At 42.4% G+C, this 19,557-nt stretch overlaps 3 protein-coding genes across 3 annotated transcripts in view; 1 reads left to right on the top strand and 2 right to left on the bottom strand.

Moving 5' to 3' along the window:
• The window catches only part of LOC114664509 (pyruvate dehydrogenase (acetyl-transferring) kinase isozyme 2, mitochondrial-like), a 905,310-nt gene that overhangs the window by 738,457 nt on the left and 147,296 nt on the right, over positions 1-19,557 (bottom strand). The window lies entirely within an intron of this gene.
• LOC127530166 (uncharacterized) overlaps positions 1-19,557 on the bottom strand; it is a 341,522-nt gene that overhangs the window by 162,788 nt on the left and 159,177 nt on the right. The window lies entirely within an intron of this gene.
• samd14 (sterile alpha motif domain containing 14) overlaps positions 9,134-19,557 on the top strand; it is a 101,994-nt gene continuing 91,570 nt past the window's right edge. Inside the window, exon 1 of the mRNA XM_028819969.2 lies at positions 9,134-9,628. The gene's annotated coding sequence lies outside the window, so the exon portion shown is untranslated. The remainder of the gene's footprint in view (positions 9,629-19,557) is intronic.

Genomic DNA, 19,557 nt, shown 5'->3' on the forward strand with positions numbered 1-19,557 from the left:
CCTTTCCCAAAGATTCCTCCATTTCTTTTCTCTACAAGAGTTTTTTGGGAGCTTTTCCTTGTGATTTTAGAGAGTCGAGGCTGTGGGGCTCTCAAAAGGCAGGGCCTGTTAAAACCCACTGCGGCTCTGCTTGTACAATTTTGGGCTACGCAAAAATAAATGATATTGTATTGTGATATAGCGCCCTTCATTCAAGATGGGCTTGAACCTGTAAATTATTCACTGGTAAAAATAAGAGTAATACCACAGGGGAACCATTTTTGATTCCCAAAAGACTCATCCACATGAAAGTTCTAGAAAAATCCTGATCTGTCACATGCTCTATAAATAACCCTGAATACGTGATAATATCCTGCTCAAAAAAAGTGAAATGCACCCTTTTGAATGCGAGTAGAGCATCAAGTCAATGACACTGGTGGGCTGTTGATCTGCTCAGTGAAGTAGCAGAGGGGCTTGTTCATCAGTTTCAGCTGCTTTGGTGCACTAGGGGGGGCTACAATGAGATGACCCCCAAAACAGGAATGAATGGGTTAATAGGTGGAGGGAGTTCACTGACATTTTTCCCTCCTCATCTTTTTTGTCACTCGTTTTGCATTTGGCTACGCTCAGTGTCACTACTGGTAGCATGAGGCCATACCTGGACCCTACAGAGCTGGCACAGGTAGTCCAACTTCTCCAAGATGGCACATCAATACATGGCATTGCCAGAAGGTTTGCTGTGTATCCCAGCACAGTCTCAGGGGCATGGAGGAGATTCCAGGAGACAGGCAGTTCCTCTAGGAGAGCTGGACCGGGCCCTTCGTAGAAGGTCCTTAACCCATCAGCAGGACCCACTGGTATCTGCTCCTTTGGGCAAAGAGGAACAGGATGAGCACTGGCAGAGCCTACAAAATGACCTCCACTGGCCACTGGTATGAATGTCTCTGACTAAACAATCAGAAACAGACTTCATGAGAGGAGCCTGAGGGCCCGACATCCTCTAGTGGGCACAGTGGAGCTTGATTGGCATATGCCATAGAATACCAGAATTGGCAGGTCCACCACTGGCTTTTCAAAGATGACAGCAGGCTCACCCTGAGCACATGTGACAGACGTGAAAGGGTCTGGAGAAGCCGTGGAGAACGTTATGCTGCCTGTGACATCGTTCAGTGTGACCAGTTTGGTGGTGGGTCAGTGATGGTATATCTGGGGAGGCATATCCATGGAGGGTCACACAGACCTCTACAAGCTAGACAACAACACCTTGACTGCCATTAGGTATTGGGATGAAATCTTTGGACCCATTGTCAGACCCTGTGCTGGTTCCTCCTGGTGCACGACAATGCCTGGCTTCATGTGGCGAGAGGATGAAGGAATTGATCCCATTGACTGCCCCCCCAACACCACCCCCCACCACCACTCACGCTATCTCACCTGACCTCAATCCAAAACAACACCTCTGGGTGGGACATTATGTTTCAGTTCATCTGTCCCCTCAGACAGGCCAAGAGATCAGTGATGCCCTGGTCCAGATCTGGGAGGAGATCCCCCAGGACACCATCTGTCATCTCATTAGGACGTTATCAGGCCTAGTGGTGCAGGGGCATACAAACCACTGTAAAGTTTGAAACTACTAGAGTTCAAACTACTAAGGTTCGCTGATGACACTGCTATCATGGGCTGCATCAGGAGTGGGCAGGAGGAGAAGTATAGGAACCTAATCAAGGACTTTGTTAAATGGTGCGACTCAAACCACCTACACCTGAACACCAGCAAAACCAAGGAGCTGGTGGTGGATTTTAGGAGACCAGGCCCCTCCTGGACCCCGTGATCATCAGAGGTGACTGTGTGCAGAGGGTGCAGACCTATAAATACCTGGGAGTGCAGCTGGATGATAAATTAGACTGGACTGCCAATACTGATGATCTGTGCAAGAAAGGACAGAGCCGACTATACTTCCTCAGAAGGCTGGCGTCCTTCAACATCTGCAATAAGATGCTGCAGATGTTCTATCAGACGTTTGTGGTGAGCGCCCTCTTCTACACGGTGGTGTGCTGGGGAGGCAGCATAAAGAAGACGGACACCTCACTTCTGGACAAACTGGTGAGGAAGGCAGGCTCTATTGTGGGCACGGAGCTGGACAGTCTGACATCTGTGGCAGAGCGACGGGCGCTGAGCAGACTCCTGTCAATCATGGAGAATCCACTGCATCCACTGAACAGGATCATCTCCAGACAGAGGAGCAGCTTCAGCGACAGACTGCTGTCACCGTCCTGCTCCACTGATAGACTGAGGAGATCATTCATCCGCCACACTATGTGACTCTTCAATTCCACCTGGGGGGTAAACGTTAACATTATACAAAGTTATTGTCTGTCTGCATACCTGCATTGTTATCACTCTTTAATTTAATATTGTTATTATCAGTATGCTGCTGCTGGAGTATGGGAATTTCCCCTTGGGATTAATAAAGTATCTATCTATCTATCTATCTATCTATCTATCTATCTATCTATCTATCTATCTATCTATCTATCTATCTATCTATCTATCTATCTATCTATCTATCTATCTATCTATCTATCTATCTACTGAGTACGATTTGGAGTTGCTGCAATGAAATTTTGGCAAAATGGACTTGCTTGCCCCATCATTTTGTTCCCTTTCATTTTCATTTCCATCCTTTTGTTCCTCACACATCACCATATCAGTCCATAGCAGTAGAGACAGCCAGCAGGATTTGTTTTCCCATTGAGATCTGATGGGTGTTCAAAGTGTCCTTTCATTTATTTGAGCAGTTCATATTCCAGAATTCACCATTGGATTTGTGTTTTTTTACTGCACACAATCACACGGGTGCAGCTCGGATTTCCTCCATCTGTCAAGATCCTGCTAGGTAGCCCACTAGACATTAAAGATCTTCAAAGCCCAAAGAATCAACTTCACCTACGAAGATTGGACTCCAGAATCAAATGGCTCTTCACCAATCAGTGGTTCTGCACGGGGAGACCACCCAACCCAATAAAGAGCCAAGTTAGAACCAGCATGTTGGGCCCAGGATGAGGTCCAGCTCTGGACTGGAGGTCGGGCGAATGGAAGATGCACTCAGGTTCAGTCCCACCGAGACCCCATTTTGGGGAGGAATCTGGAGATCCCAGTGATTACCTGAACAGCCATTACAACAACAACAACAACATTTATTTCTAGAGCACATTTTCATACAGATGATGGAGCTCAACATGCTTTACAGGATGAAGAAAGAGAAAAGAGACAAAATAAATAAGAAAATAGAATTAGGGAACACTAATTAACATAAAATTAAAGTAAGGCCCGATGGCCAGGGAGGACAGAAAAAACAAACAAAAAAAACTCCAGATGGCTGGAGATAAAAAAAAAAAAATCTGCAGGGGGTCCGAGGCCATGAGACCACCCAGCTCCCTCTAGGTATCCTACCTAACATAAATGACCTCAATCAGTCCTCATGGTATTAGGGTTCACATGGAAGAACTTGATGATGATGATCATGTGGACCTCTGGCCTTTAATCCATCAATGTAGGGACATCAAGGTGCTTTGATCAGGTGGTGGGGGCGCAGATCAGCAACACAGAAAACCGGAAAAAGAACAGAAGAGAAAGTAGGGGTTACGGATAATGGAGCCACCAGGAATAATAATAATTATAATAGAATATGCAGAGCATCAGGATTAAACTAAGATGAAGCTCTGAGAAAGCCATGTTACCATAATGAGTTTTTATCAGTTGTGTAAAGTGCTCCACCGTATCAGCCTGGCGAATTTCTATCGGTCAGCTTTTCCAGATTTTAGATGCCTCACAGCAGAAGGCCGCCTCACCACTTCTTGAAAGTTTAGCTCTCAGAATTCTAAGCAGACCCTCATTTGAAGATCTAAGGTTACGATTTGGAGTGTAAGGTGACTGACATTCAGAGATATGAGATGGAGCAGATTATTGAAGGCTTTATAAACCATCAGCAGTATTTTAAAGTCAATTCTAAACAGCACAGGTAACCAGTGTAGTGACGCTCAGACTGACATGATGTGCTCGGATTTTCTTTTCCTAGTTAAGATTCTGGCAGCTCCATTCTGCACTCACTGTCTTTTTTTTTGGGTGGTCCTGAGAGGAGTGCGTTACAGTAATCTACCTGACTAAAAACAAAAGTGTCAACTTATTTCTCAGCATCTTGCAATGTTATAAGAGGTGTGATAAAGGCGCTATATAGCGCCCGACCCGGCACAGACTGACACAGAGGCACGTGTAAAATCCAAGCACACTTTTATTTTTCTTCAGCTGGAGGGCACGTCTTCCCCGTGAATCCCCCAGCCACAACACAGTCCCAAAAGCACTTAACACACACAACACAATCCTTCCTCTGGCACCACCACTCCTCCCAGGCAACCTCATCCTCTTCCTCCCAATTCTGGCCCTGAGTGGTGGTTGCCGGCCCTTTTTATAGCCCACCCAGAAGCTCTCCAGGTGCTTGATCACCTGTTTCTGATTGCACTTCCGGGTGGGGCTGTAGAGTTGTTCGGGCCGGCTCAGGGACCCATGCAGCACCTCCTGGTGGCCACCCCAGATCCCAACAGGGCTGTAGAGAACTCCATCTCCCATGAAGCCTTGCGGGAAACTGAGGCACCATCCTCAGCCAGGGAGGCTGCCACCAAGTGTCCCGGGGGAGGTATTGAGCAGTCCATGATTGCTCCCAGGGAACATGTGTAGAAGGGGCCTGCCACAGAGGTCTAACTTTTGTTACATTTCTTAAATGATAAAATGCTGTCCTAGTTAACTGATTAATATGTGATTTAAAATTCAGGTCTGAGTCAATAGTTACCCCCACATTCTTCACCTCCATCGTGACTTTTAATCCTAATGCATCCTAATGCCTTAATCTGAACCACAGCCTATGGGAAATTGCCCAGCTAACCAGCACACAACCCCTGTTATTGATGGATGCACTCATTTAAACTTTGTAGACCAGTGGACCCAAACCCAAGGTCAGATTTCTGCCTTAATGTCCTTTTCCTATTGTTCTAGTCCCCATCTGTCTCTCAGTCATTCAGAACGCTTCTCTTTCGTCCCCAGTGTTCCGCTTTAGTAAACCCGACTGCAGTTACAGACGTCTTACTCTAACGACGCACGCTGCCTTTTGAACCCCGCGGTGATCCACGAAACGGACACAATCGCCGGACGCCCCGAATCTCAGAATAAACGAGCAGCGCTCATTTCTGATGTTGGCACCGCATTGACAAGGACGACACGCCCGCGCGCGGAGAGGCGATTTATTGAAGCTGAAAGCATATGCGCCATTCCCCAGAGGGCCGTCACTGACGAGCGCTTGCTGCAGAAAACAAGCGCACGTTTCTTTTTTTTTTTTATGGGGGGTGCGAGCGTTGAACTCCAGCTGCCCAAAGATTGAGGACCCATCAGTCTCTGTCAGGTCCGCGGTCACTGGGCGTTTGAGTCCGACGTAAGGTCCTATATTAAAACATGGGGTCGGGTCAGGCGCCCCTTTGTGCGCGCACACGCACATACTGAATATATCGACGAGGGGGGCACAAGGATGACGGAAACGAGCGATCGACGGACAAAGAGGCCGATAGGAGGTGATTTCTCCAGGGTACCAGCAAGTGACCGTTATTTCGTTATCTGCACGGCGACGAACCCCCACGCCCGCCCCCCCAAACACACACACACACACGCTTTTTTACTCCCCACCACTTGTCTCGTGCAAACGAACAAATATTGAGCGTTAAGAATTCCACTTTTCTGATAATTGGTCGAGGTCGTGCAGAAATATCGGCAGCCTACCGCACTTGAAGCGGCTGCGCTAATGAGAATGTGCAATGCTGCTTCTGGACACATCCGGGCTGTTAATCCGAATTTAATTGGACATACCTGAACCAAAGCAAATGCCCTCAGCCTCGATCGGTCCGACCACCCAGGGGGAGTCCTCCTCTTCTAACAGCCTTCTGCCAGGCGGTGGACAAAATGCCTCGAAGCCTTCAGACAACACGGAGCGCAATGAATGCATTAGAGCGCCATATTGAATATCCCCGTGGTCTGATGGTGTGAATGTCACCATTGACATTACAGGCCCCCAAGCTCGGCGACTCCTGCGACTAGCTGAAGACCTCAAACGCGGCCGTGGAAGTGTTGGTGCTGTGGGTGCGAGAGCGACTGTGATAGACGGACTGCTCCGGCGCTCAAATCAAATCAAAATTTAATTGACATATACAGTTATGCACATAGTGCAAGTTGCGGTGAGAAATATAAATATGATATATTATATATATTATTTTTAAAAAATCACACATAAAAACCTGTGGTTTGATTTAAAAAGCTGCTGCTGTTGTTCACGGAAGAGCTTGGAAGAGGCAGTAAGGTGTCAGATCAGCTCAGTGCTACTGCAGGTTTTCATGGGCCCCCTGCCTTGTGTCTGATGCTGTTGGGATAGGCCTTACCACCCAGTGATCTGAGGTTGGATTAAGCAGGTACGAACTGTAATTAGAAACAAACTGAATCAGACCTCACTGAGCCTCATTTAAACTATAGAAAGTCTTAAATATGAGGTGGAAATTGACATCCCAGTCAGGGAATCTGAAAGAAATTAGATAAAGGGTACTATACAATAGAGAGGCAAACAGAAAGGTAGCAAAGGCACTATACAATAGACAGAGAGAAAAAGATAGACATGAAAGGCACTATATAATGGGCAGATAGACCAACAGAAAGATATCAAAAGGCACTATATAATAAATAGATAAATGAAGGCACTATACAATAGAGATACAGAAAAAGATAGATATGAAAGTCATTATACAATAGGCAGATAGATAGGAAAGGCATTATATCAAAAATAAATAGATAAAAGGCATTATAAAACAGATAGACTTTGAAATAGTGCCTTTCTTATCTTTCTGTTGTAAAGAGATAAATAAGGCACTATATACAACAGAAACAGAAAGATGAAAGGCACTATATAATAGATGAAGGCAATATACAACAGAGAGACAAAAAAGATACATATGAAAGGCACTTTATAATCAATGGGTGGATAAAAGCACTATAAACAATCGGAAGACAGACAGATGAACAGAAACATTAGAAAATCTACAATAAACAGACAGAAAAAAGATAAAAACACCATACATATAGGCAGACAAACAAATAGAAATATATGAAAGGCACTATATAATAGATAGATAGATAGATAGATAGATAGATAGATAGATAGATAGATAGATAGATAGATAGATATGAAAGGCACTATATAAATATGGATAGAGATGAAAGGCACTGTAGATAGATAGATAGATAGATAGATAGATAGATAGATAGATAGATAGATAGATAGATAGATCTGCAAGGCACTATATGATAGATAGATAGATAGATAGATAGATAGATAGATAGATAGATAGATAGATAGATCTGCAAGGCACTATATGATAGATAGATAGATAGATAGATAGATAGATAGATAGATAGATATGAAAGGCACTATATAATAGATGGATAGAGATGAAAGGCACTGTAGATAGATAGATAGATAGATAGATAGATAGATAGATAGATAGATAGATAGATAGATAGATAGATAGATAGATAGATAGATTGATCTGTAAGGCACTATATGATAGATAGATAGATAGATAGATAGATAGATAGATAGATAGATAGATAGATAGATGTGCAAGGCACTATATGATAGATAGATAGATAGATAGATAGATAGATAGATAGATAGATAGATAGATAGATAGATAGATAGATGTGCAAGGCACTATATGATAGATAGCAGATGTGAAAGTGCTTAAGGCTTGGGACTCCAAAACACTGAAGATTATTGGTTTAAATCCCACTGCTGACACTGTGTGGCCCTGACCAAGTCACAAGTCACTTTGCCTTTCTGTGCTCCAGTCAGAAAAAGAACTTGAACCAATTGTATCTCAAATGTTGTGAATCTCCTTTGGTAAAGGAGTAAATAATCATAGGAAAGGTGCCATATGACAAATAGAGCATTACTTTGGACTACCAATTAAAGTGAAATGCCCCCAATGGCACTTTGAAGGGCTCATCTCTTGGCTCCTGTGTTTCATTATCAATGTTGCCAGGCACATCTTTTTTGCGCATTTCTGCAGTGTACCTCTTCAAGCTCCACCTTTTCAACCTCACAAACTATAAAATTGATTTTTCTTTATCTGAGTGAATTTACGAGCCAAGGATTCTTTCAAAATGTTTATCGACTTTTTTAACAATTGGGGAAACACATGATTGAAGTTATTTGGTTTGGTTCACAGAGCGAGTCAGTGGAGGGAATTGAACCAGCCATTGATATATGCTATATGTATATCCATATCTATAGATACAACGAGAGAGCTGAAAGGCACTATATAATACTTCAGATTAATGGAGTTCTTTAGGTCTACAGTTCAATATATTATATTTGTGTGTCCTGAGTTGTAGCACTCAACAGTTCATTTTCATTTTCTTCTTTTTCCAGTCATTTGTAATGAAATGCACCCAGAATGCCAGTCCACTGCAGGGCATACTCGCATACATGGGCACAGAATATATTAGCCATTAATGAACACAAATTATTTTAGGCTGATGGATTAAACTGGAATCCTCGGTGAATGTCTGCACGTACAGGTAGAGAAACTGTCAATGCTACACGGTGTTAACCCGAGGTGGTCCTTTTGTTTATTCCTTCTCGTATTTTCTTTCATTACCGGCACTTTTAACTCCATCTCTAAGCTGAATAAAACTGAAGGTGGCTTTGCAAAGTCCATTCTTTAAAAGCTCTCCTTTGTAGCTGCACCTTGAGAGGCACACGCAGACCCACCGCAAACCGAAGGACCTCTAGTTTCCTTTTAAGGCGCTATATTGTTGCCTCCTTAAATTATATTTTTTGCTTGACTTCATTTTGTTCAATTCTAATAAAGCGTGAGTAAAGGAACAAAAACACCTGCATAATAAGGGGAGTTGATGGCGTTCTCTTCCCGGCTTTATCAGATCTGTGCTGCAGGCTCGGCCATGAATCACCAAATTCGGGCCGAATAAACGTCACTCTGGGGAGCCGCGCGTTTAAAGTCGACCTGAGCAAGAGCGCGCTTTCGTGCGTGCGTGCGTGCGGGCGGGAGCGCGCCTAAGACAGACAGACCTGACTATCAGCATCTCCAAACGACTCCAGTCAGCTCTGCATCAGCTGTTTCCGGGTTTCACTCTGTCGGCTATTTATTTGCTTGTGTTTTATTTATATATTTATGCATTTGGTCGCCTCGGCCACACCTTCTCATCTTTCCTGTTTCATTTTCTAACCCCCGTCCCGGAGCTTCACTCCAGAAGCGGGAAGGAAGGAGGAGGAGGAGGAGAAGGAGAAGGAGGAGGCGTCTCGTTCTTTTGCGGATTAAACTGAACCTCCCGCTGCCCCTCCTGTCCTGTCCGCTGTTCGGCAGTGGCGAAGGGGACAGCAATACGAAGCTTTCCAATGAGCTGCCAGCCTCAGTGCCCCGTGGATGTCGTGTCCTCATCCGGAGGAGAAACATTTGGAACCGGTGAAATGAAGCGCAGCCGCGGCGGCAAACGCTAGAATGGCTCTCGGCTCATTGTGGATGCTCTGACGGTGCTGCAGGTGAGTTTTATTTATTTTTTATTAATATTATCATTATGGTTTTATCGGATAGCCCGCTGCTTCGACTTCTCGATGGCTTTGTTTGGAAAAGGAGCGAGCGAGCAGAGGAGCGCACACGAGAAAGAAAACACCAAAGCAGCAGTAACTTTAAACGGACAATCGGGACATCCAAGTCGACAGACAGAACGACCGCTTCTGGACTGAAAAAACGTGGCGACGGAGCGCGTTGGTCCCGACGGGGGTGGAGGCTGTGTTTGAAGGACCGGCGGTGGTCACTGTGCTCCGCAAGAAGCGCACGCAAAACGAACGGTCAGGTGCTGGGACATTCTTCACCCGGGGCGATTCAGCTTTGAAGGAAAATAAATAAATAATTAAATAAATAGCCTACACAAATAAATAAATAATAAATAAATAAATAAAAGCAACGCTCGGTGATGGAACGATTTAGAAGGGAGCGAAAAATCTCGTGTTTCGCATCGTTAAGCATTAGGAAAAGAATCGCAAATTACGGCAGCGATGCGATCAAAGCGGAGGGTGAAACGAAAAAGAGGCGTGTCTGATGAATAAATTATATACACCGATAAGGCACTATATATAATAGAGAAATCGACGTGTCAGGTAAATAAATATAGTTACCGTGTATGGTGGTGATTAAGACTTTGGACCTCATACTCTGAGGTGTTTGCGTTCAAATCCCACTACTGACACTTATGGGACCCTGAGCAAGTCACTTCACCTGCCTGTGCTCCAACTGGGGGAAAAATGTAACCAATTGTATCTCAAATGCTGAAAGTCACACCTTGAATTAAGGCGTCAACCAGATAAGTAAATAATAACATGAAAGGTGTTATGTGACAGACAGAGAGATATAAAAAATGCACAATATAATGGATAAGGGCACTATATGATAGAGAGATAGATATTAATAATGGATTGATAAAGAGGGCGCCATATGGACAGATGGAAAAGGATCTATATACCAGGTAGACGGATAAATAGGAAAGGTAATACACAGAAGTAAAGGCATATAGAGAAGTCACTAAATCTTTGATCGATAGATATGAAAGGTGCTATATAATACAAATCTAAATGGTACTATTATATAATCGATAGATATAAAAGGCATATACTAGAGAGAAAAGTAGACTAATAGATAAAAAAGGCACTATACATCAAAGAATATACTAGATAGATAGAACTATAGTCTTTATGTCCCTTCCATTTGTCTGTTTCTTTATGGGGTATCTCGTAAGTTTTTTGAGACCAAACTATAAGCCATCGAGGTCAATGAAGGGGATTTACATGCCAGCCGTCAACACCTTAAGAATTGTCCCGACAAACAACAAATCAGGAAAAAAAAAATCATTTCGGGGAGCCCTGGGAGGGTTACAACAAAGTCGTAGAGCTGAGTCTCTGCACTTTTGTGTTTTCCATTTGTTTCATTCGACTTGCTATCCTTAGAAAATTCCCTTTGTCGGAGAATAATGAGCTGGTCCTGAAGTCATTGTCAAATGAGATTCATTTCATTTTCGGTTTGCACTCACCCTGGCACTTTCTGTACATCTGATATGTAGCGCCGTTCACATCTATCTATCTATCTATCTATCTATCTATCTATCTATCTATCTATCTATCTATCTATCTATCTATCTATCATTATAATACTATTATACAGTGCCTTTTTCTATCTATCTATCTATCTATCTATCTATCTATCTATCTATCTATCTATCTATCTATCTATCTATCTATCTATCTATCTATCATTATAATACTATTATACAGTGCCTTTTTCTATCTATCTATCTATCTATCTATCTATCTATCTATCTATCTATCTATCTATCTATCTATCTATCTATCTATCTATCTATCTATCTATCTATTATAAAGCGCCTTTCCTATCTATCCATCACTGCTGGTAATTCCCTAAGCTTGTTAGCGACAACCATTGGAGTCTTCTCGTTTGTTCCTGTCGTCTTTGTCCTGTCAGCAACGATTTAAACCGCGATTATGAGTTTGATTGGCCACTCGCTGCTGTTGCCGAGGAGTAAATCTCTCTAACCGAATTAAAGCGCGCCGCGAGACGGTATTGTTTACAGCTCTGAGACGCCGTCCTCGTGTCCTACATTTCAACCTCAGGGAACGGACGCTCATTAATGAGATTGTCTGTGAACGGATAATATGAAGAAAAAAAGTGGAAAAGAAAGCCATTTCTTTAACTTTTATTATTTGCTTATTTTATATTTTTTTCAGTTAGGTGCTGCTTTTAATTTTGACCCCTGCCTCCAGCGCCCCCCCCCCCCCCCCCCCCCCCTTTTTAAAGTCCAGACCGAGAACATGGAGTCCCTGTCTGTGCACTGAGGTGCTGCCTTTAGCGATTTAGAATCACGAAGTGACACAGAGGTCATCACTGATACACGCCAGAGAGGGCAGCCTCGTTATCTCTGCCCAGTAGTTCGCGTGCCTCTCATTTGTGTTCGCACACCCGTCATCGGCACATCACTTTGGATACACTCTCATCTAAAGAGGATTTTAGCTGTCATGTGGAGCTGCTGCTCGCCTTTTTGTTCACCATTCACGTTGCACGTTGTGCTCTGCACACCCAGTTGGGATGTTTTAATGCTGATATTAGGGGAGGAGACAAGCAGTCGAATGTCGGAGGAGCATCGAGTGGAACAACCTAGAGAATGCCGGCCATGGCACAGCGAGCCCTGGTTTGTTATAAAGATTTAATCTGACGAGACTCCGTGAACAGACATGACTTATGAGCTCAAGCGCCGGGAACTCATTTTAGAAAGAAATAACTCAGCGCCTGTAGGCAAGGCGAGCAAATCTGAGTGTCGCCTACCGCGTGCGTTTCATAAATATGGAGCACCACGGCCTCACCTCGGGACCCCTGCGGTGTAAATTGCCTGCAGGTTGTGATGGCCTCGGCATGCGAGGGCACGGCGGGCACCTAAACGGGCAGACACGACTTAAAGACCGCCGCTCATCAGATTTAACACTAAATATGGGCACCAGTGTTACTATCTATTAGATAGCTAGGAAAGGCACTATATATAATTTATAGGTATATAGATAGTCTATCTGTCTTATAGTGCTATCTATTATATAGTGCCTTTCACATCCTATCTATCTTATGTTACCTTTCATATCTATCTATTACAAAGTGTGTTTTCTTTCTATTAATATAGTGCCTTTCTCATCTCTTTTATTATATAGTGCCTTTCACATCCTATCTATCTATCTATCTATCTATCTATCTATCTATCTATCTATCTATCTATCTATCTATCTATCTATCTATCTATCTATCTATCTATCTATCTATCTATCTATCTATCTATTATATAGTGCCTTTAACTCTATCTATCTATCTATCTATCTATTACAAAGTGTGTTTTCTTTCTATTAATATAGTGCCTTTGTCATCTCTTTTATTATATAGTGCCTTTTGCTATCTGTCTATTTTATAGTGTCTTTCACATCTCTCATTTTTTCTTTCTTTGACTCTTGCTCTCCTGCATCTCATCTTTGTTTTAAATCTCGTGGTTAAAGTGGCCTTTGTGATGAGAAAATGGGGAAAAAAACAAATAAGAAATTGTATAGTAATTACAAAGAGAAGGTGTCCCGGGGCCTTGATGTGGTCCTTTTCACCCCCATGGGTGACGTGCTGAGCTTGTGGTCTGCTTTATGTGTTTAAGTCGTCTCGGGTGACTTCTCCTTTGAGGCTCTGATGGACTTCCCGTCATGTCTCCTGTCTTTCAGGTGGTCCTGAACATTCAATGTGGGTCTTTCATGTCAGAATTGATGGTTATTGAAGTGCCTGGCCTAGAGATGCTAATGGAGGTACAATGGAGTGGTGGCGGCCGCAGCTGTCACTGCAAGTCGTTTCCTTTCATCTCTGTCAGGTGTATGGATTATATGTGATGTCCTGACAAGCTGACATCTTTAAATGACACGTCACGTGCTCGGCCCTCACCCAGGCTCACTTTCACCCATCACATGAAGGTCACTCAGACTCCCCAAGTCTCGCTCTTGTTTTTTTTGTTCCCGGGGTTCCTTTAAATGTTCTCCCACACCTGCCGTGGTGTCTTGTGGTTCATAGCTGTGTAGGGGACACGTTGTGAAAGGTGACACAGAACTCATCTCTGTATGCAGTCAGCAGCTTACAGGATCCAAATGTTAAAGATGGGCCCACCATGTCTCACACCAGGCTGAAGCCCCTCTGTGGTGCACTCGCAGGGTGTGCTCAACATAGGCTGCCACTTCACCAGCTCAGTGCTCCGAGCCCCTCTGTCTCCATGATGTCCGTGAGCCGCTGACCTCTGGGGGTTTAAATCTGAATATGCGACGCTAAAACATTTCGGCTGAAAGAGACCCCCAAAGGAATTTAACAAAAAGGAAAAAAAAGTGACAAGGGAGTGTAATAAACAACACTATCACCGTTACGAGGGGTGAACCCCAACATCACGGCGGCTGTCTGCACCGCAAAGAACACGGGGGGCTTCACTGGGGGTCTGTCTCTCAGTCTGCTTTCTTAAAGATTCTTTTAATTAGTGTAGTGTTATCAGTTGGATTACAACGGCTGGAAAAGAAATGGCAGCTGGGAGTTTGATGAAACCATCAGGAGATTCCATCAGACACCCAGGAAAAAATAAACGGATACGGAGTATCGATTAATTGATTTGTCTATTACAAGATTTCTGGGTTGCAGAGCACAGTGCAGCAGCGTAAGAATCAAACACAAACAGATTAGGAAAGAATAAAATTAATAAGAAATGAAATGTCTGCTGAAAGTACAAACTCTGTACCATGAATTGGAGTAAGCAGGTGTCACAAAGTCTAATACACAGCATAGTAAAGTACAGAACAGCATAATACTGTACTATAATGTTGAAAAATATCTATTAGTATAGTACTGGAGAGTATAGTACAGTGGAGTAGAGCAGCACAACTGCTGTGCACTAACTTAGAATAAGCTGTCATTACCCCTAATTGGTACAATTGTCAATTTCCCCTTGGGATTAATAAAGTATCTATCTATCTATCTATCTATCTATCTATCTATCTATCTATCTATCTATCTATCTATCTATCTATCTATCTATCTATCTATCTATCTATCTATCTATCTATTATATAGTGCCTTTCATCATCTATCTACCTATATATTATATAGTCTATCTATCTATCTATCTATCTATCTATCTATCTATCTATCTATCTATCTATCTATCTATCTATCTATCTATCTATCTATTATATAGTGCCTTTCATCATCTATCTACCTATATATTATATAGTCTATCTATCTATCTATCTATCTATCTATCTATCTATCTGTCTGTCTGTCTGTCTGTCTGTCTGTCTGTCTGTCTGTCTGTCTGTTATATAGTGCCTTTCACCATCTATCTACCTATATATTATATAGTGCCTTTCATCATCTATCTACCTATATATTATATAGTGCATCTATCTATCTATCTATCTATCTATCTATCTATCTATCTATCTATCTATCTATCTATCTATCTATCTATCTATTATATAGTGCCTTTCATCATCTATCTACCTATATATTATATAGTCTATCTATCTATCTATCTATCTATCTATCTATCTATCTATCTATCTATCTATCTATTATATAGTGCCTTTCATCATCTATCTACCTATATATTATATAGTCTATCTATCTATCTATCTATCTATCTATCTATCTATCTATCTGTCTGTCTGTCTGTCTGTCTGTCTGTCTGTCTGTCTGTTATATAGTGCCTTTCACCATCTATCTACCTATATATTATATAGTGCCTTTCATCATCTATCTACCTATATATTATATAGTGCATCTATCTATCTATCTATCTATCTATCTATCTATCTATCTATCTATCTATCTATCTATCTATCTATCTATCTATCTATCTATCTATCTATTATATAGTGCCTTTCATCATCTATCTACCTATATATTATATAGTCTATCTATCTATCTATCTATCTATCTATCTATCTATCTATCTATCTATCTATCTATCTATCTATCTGTCTGTCTGTCTGTCTGTCTGTCTGTCTGTCTGTCTGTTATATAGTGCCTTTCACCATCTATCTACCTATATATTATATAGTGCCTTTCATCATCTATCTATCTATCTATCTATCTATCTATCTATCTATCTATCTATCTATCTATCTATCTATCTATCTATCACATAATACAGTTGTGTATAATATGCTAAGTGTAGTGCAGTACAGCACAACACATTTGTAGTATAGTACAGTAAAGCACAATACATTTTAGTTTGGCATAGCAAAGTTTAATGTAGCATAGCACAATGGAGAATAGTACAGCATAACACCGTGAAGCACAATACAGTATTGAGCAGAGCAGCACACTATGCTTTAGTATAGTACAGTATAGTATACTGTCATGTAGTATAGTGTAGTGCAGTATGGCAGATAAACTGCTGTGCACCCCCCGGAATCTGCTGTTATGACCCCAAGTTGGTATACTATAATACAGTTGAGGATAGCATAGTACTGTACAGTACAGCACATCACAATACATCTCTCTGTATATAAAATCCAACATCTGTCTGTCCGTTTTTCACGAGAGAACGACTTGACGGATTTAGAGCTGATTGTTTTTTTCTATAATTTGCTTGAACATTCCGTTTGATTTTGCGACTTCTTTCATCACGCTCAGTATCAAAGTTTGCTTGCGGTTCCGATTTATGTGTTCGAATCTGAGAGAGACGCGGTGGGACGGGGCCCTCCTTATTCACGCGCCAGCCTCGGGGTGCACCTTACAGCTGCTTAGTTAGCGAACGAGAGAACTACTTCACGGATTTGGATCGGGTTATTTTTTTTTTCTAGAATTTGCCTAAACATTCTGGTTGATTTTTGCAACTTCTGTCATCGCGCTGTGAATCATAGTTCGTTTGCAGGGGGCGATATATTCACGCTAATCAGAGCGTGACATCAGGAGTGGGGAGCCGGGCAAGGACCTCCTAACTCACATGCCATCCTCTGTTCGAGTCGCTCTACCTGTCGCCGCGTGTTGGAGTGTACCTTGGCCTCCTTAGCTAGTGATACCTGTTTGTTTGTTTATTGATTTTTAAAGTTTGTCCCGTTTCATTGCTACGTGGGTGGAGCTGTGGGGGACAGCTAGTTTTTAAAATTGTAAAGTATAATGTAGCCAATGTAATGGAAGATAGGGCAGTATAGCACAATACATTTTGAAGTTTGCACAATTGAGTACAGTTTAATGTAGCATAGTATAATGGAGAATAGCACAGCACAGTGAAGCCAGGTGTAGTATACTACTGTACAGTACAGTATGCATTAGTAATGTACAGTACAGTCTAACACAATAAAGTGATAACTCTGCTGTGCACTCACTTGGAGTAAGCTGCCATGAGTTCACATTGATATTGTATGATGCTGTTGAGTATGGTGTGGTAAAGTAGAGTACAGTACAGAACAATCAATGTTAGCTTAGCTGAATAAAATATACTTAATTTTATAGGAATATAGCATAAAGGAGGTAAGCCCAGCACAACACAGCAAGGCTGGCTCTTGGGTGGAGGGCTAGAGTTTCCTCGCCTTACCAACCACCACGTGAAGCACCAAGGGGGACACCCCCACCACGTTCAGTGTCTCTCACTGCACCACCGGCCCTTCAGCACCGCAGTCAATGGACCAGAATTGCAGGAAATCTGCACTGCACTTGTTTAGAACAGGCTGCCATTACCCTCAATCAGTGTGTTATACTACAGAGTTGAGCTGAGTGTAGTATAGTGCAGTATAGTACAGTGCGGCGCATTAAACATTACTGCAGTCAATGATAGTACAGTACAGCACATTAACAGGCCCTGCCTCTTGACAGCCCCCCAGCCTTGACTCTCGAAGAAGACAAGGAAAAACTCCCAAAAAAAACCCTTGTAGGGAAAAAATGGAAGAAACCTCAGGAAAGGGAGATTCAAACAGAGACCCCTTTCCGGGTAGGCTGGGTGTGCAGTGGATGTCAAAAAGAGGGGGGGTCAATACAATACAATACACAGAGCAGAACAAATAATCAATACAGTATAAAAATAAAAATTTTACAAGTACAGAGCAGAATTCAACAGTAGATGATATCCCATAATATGATTTGGATTAGTTTAGAGTCCTGGAGACCTCAGCCATCAAGCTGCCTCCCCCATTTAGCCATTCCACAGCTGAGACAGCCAATCCAATGAAAGGACCCCCTCTACCCGACGATTCTTGCGATCCTCCATCAGAGATGACTTTACCTTAGGCAGGCAGAACAACTTGGCAGGTGGGCAGTGGGCACCAAGTGCCACATTGGAGTACCGAGAAGAGAAACAGAACAGGTGAGGGTCAGTAACAAATTCTAACTATCATGTTACTTATGTTTTAGAGCTGATGACTAACAACAGAGATGCAGTCTGTACAGTTAATCAGCAGCTCTAGTCAGGTTGTGCTAAACTGAAGTAGTGAGTCTTCAGCTGGGATTTGAAACTGAAGGGGTGTCTCTTATAGTAGCAGGCAGACCACTCCACAGTTTAGGGGCCCTGTAACTAAAAGCTCGACCCCCCACTGTTATTTTATTAATCCTTGGAATCCTAAGCAGACCAACATCTTGAGATCTTAATGTGCGCTCTGGTTTGTAAGTCATGATAAGTTCAGACAAGTAAGCCGGACTTCGGCCATTTAATGCTTTATATGTTAAAAGGAGGATTTTGAAATCTGCCCTAAACTTAACAAGGAGCAGTTGTAAGGATTTAATTTGTGAGATCTTGGGCTATACAAAAATAAATTGTATTGTATTACAGTAGAATAATAATAATAATTCATTACATTTATATAGCGCTTTTCTCAATACTCAAAGTGCTATCCACACAGGGAGGAACCGGGAAGCAAACTCACAATCTCCTTACTGCAAAGCAGCAGCAGCACTACCACTGCACCACCTGTGAGAGTACAGTAGAAAACGTGTAGTACACTCACCCAGAATAATCTGCTGTGACTGATAGATAGATAGATAGATACTTTATTAATCCCAATGGGAAATTCACAAAGTTGGATTCACAAAGACTGAGTTTGATTTATAACACTACACGTTTTTGATCACATAGTTTAGCTTTCCTGTGCTCCTCCTAATTGCTGCGTTCATTTACATAAGTGATGTATGATTTGATTATTTTTCTTATCTTGTTATATCGGGAGAGTGGTGCTGGCATTCTGAGCCTGTACACAGTGAAGAGCACTACACGAAAATAAATTAAATATAATGTAGCATAGCAAGACATGGCACAGTGCAGCATGGTGGCTCAGTGCTTCGTGCTGGGGCCTCATGGATTCCACAGCAGGACTCCCACGTTACCCCAATTTTGTTTGTTTTTTTTCCTCTGGTTCTTTTAGTTTTCCTCCCACTTCCTAAAGAGTTGAACATTAAGGTTGACTGACTGATTCTAAATCAGCCTCGGGGATTAATACTATGGAGGGGTATGCAGAGTGTGGCTCTGTGATGGACTGACACCTCATTCAGATGGCGTCGACTGCAATATAACACCAAATGATAAAAACTAAAACTCCTGTGACCAGGGGCTACAATCCGACCACAGTCGTCCTTGTGGATTATAACACCTGACTGAAGGGCTCTGGTGCTGCTTGTGTATTAGACGCCATTTTACATAACCGTCGTTAGGTGGCGTCCTGCGTTCTTAGGGGTGTGGTCTCCGGGGTCGTGACCTCAAGTTCATTAGCATGAACGGTCAGCATTTGCACCAAGCTTTATCCGTTCAGCTGATAATTCCTTTAAACACATAAACACAAGTCTCTTTCTGTTCGTATTTGATTTTCGAGGCCTCCCTGGTCGTTGTCTTCATTTAAATTTTGTTTTATTTTGGCTTTGG

The sequence above is a fragment of the Erpetoichthys calabaricus genome, chromosome 14 (assembly GCF_900747795.2).
Source record: "Erpetoichthys calabaricus chromosome 14, fErpCal1.3, whole genome shotgun sequence".
In the NCBI taxonomy this organism is placed as follows: Eukaryota; Metazoa; Chordata; class Cladistia; order Polypteriformes; family Polypteridae; genus Erpetoichthys; species Erpetoichthys calabaricus.